This window comes from Phoenix dactylifera, unplaced genomic scaffold (genome assembly GCF_009389715.1).
Source record: "Phoenix dactylifera cultivar Barhee BC4 unplaced genomic scaffold, palm_55x_up_171113_PBpolish2nd_filt_p 000598F, whole genome shotgun sequence".
Classification (NCBI taxonomy): domain Eukaryota; kingdom Viridiplantae; phylum Streptophyta; class Magnoliopsida; order Arecales; family Arecaceae; genus Phoenix; species Phoenix dactylifera.
The window spans coordinates 88838-90419 of record NW_024067995.1 but is presented as its reverse complement, the minus strand read 5'-3'; positions in this window follow the sequence as shown (position 1 = coordinate 90419).

The following is a 1582-nucleotide window of genomic DNA, read 5'->3' as shown; positions in this document are numbered from 1 at the left end:
TAACAGATGCACTGTGGGCATATCGGACGGCTTACAAAACACCAATTGGAATGTCTCCATATAGAACTGTCTATGGCAAGGCCTGCCATTTACCTGTTGAGTTAGAGCACAAGGCCTATTGGGCTATTAAACATTTAAATTTCGATCTTGACAAAGCAGGAGAACATAGGAAGCTTCAACTCGATGAGCTTGAAGAAATTAGAAATGATGCTTACGAGTGTGCCAAGAAGTACAAAGATCGCATGAAGATCATGCATGATAAAATGATCATTCGTAAGGAATTTCACCAAGGACAAAAAGTCCTTCTATATGATTCTCGATTACATCTATTCCCTGGAAAACTTAAATCTCGCTGGACTGGCCCATACACAGTAGAGAAAGTGCACCCGCATGGTGCAGTAGTAATATGCAATACCAAGGATGGTAGGTCCTTTCAAGTCAATGGACATCGTTTAAAACCATACTTTGAGTATCTGAGTCCAGAAGTTGAGGAGACACTTCTGACCGACCCTGTTTATCATGAATGAATTAGAATTATCTGGCTGAAGACATAAAACTTAGCGCTCTTGGGAGGCAACCCAACATATAAATATTCTCAAAAAAAAAAAAATAAAATTGCAGGTTTGGGGGTATTTTGCCCCAATTTACCCGCCCATATCAGGTACCTTCTCCTCTGTCCTCTTACTGCTTTAAATTTTCTTTAACATTGAGGACAATGTTAGATTTAGGTATGGGGGTTGAGAATATTTTTGATTTTTCTTCAAAAAAAAAAAAGGAGAGAATATTTTTGATTAAAAAAATTATTAAAAAAATATTAAAATTTCAAAAAAAATAATAAAAAAAGGGGGATTTCAAATTTTTAACTCAAACTCTAATCTTTTTGGCTGTACAAACTAGGAATTGCTCTGACAATAGCTTTGAGTTAAGAAATATGATAGCAGTTCTAGCTTAAGTTTTCATCCCACCTATCTTCTGCTAACATGGTACAAGATGAGTTAGCACCTACACGTAAGCACATGAATAGTGGGGTATGTAAACTTACGACTAATATGAATACTTTTAATTTTTGGGATAATTTAGAGTTATATGTGTGATGAACACCCTAGCCCAACCCAAAAAAAAAAAAAAAAAGAGATAAAATAAAATAAAATTTAAGTCTTCTCACTGAGTAACCGGGCCTCCTGCCTGGCAAGCAGCGAGTGTTCGCGTAAAAAGGTGAGGATGATTGAGATTAAACTCTGAGTGACTAATTTGGCCTTGAAGCCTAGTTAACCTGAGTTATTAAGCCTGTTAGGGTGTCTCTACACCTAGTGCCCTGAGCCATCTGGATCGGGAGTCATTGGTCTAACACTCGCTACATGGGTTAGCTAGAAAGCTTAATAAGGCTAGATATTGCACAAGTCATTCTTCTTAGCACTCAGTCTGAAAAAAAAATGAATAAATAAATCCGGGGTGTTCATTACCATTTAACTCTAGAAAGTCTTGAAAACTAAAGTAATCATGTTGGAAGTAAAGTAAAAGCCACTCATTTATATGATACTATCTTGCACCTCACTACATTCTTAACTTGTTAGCAGATAGA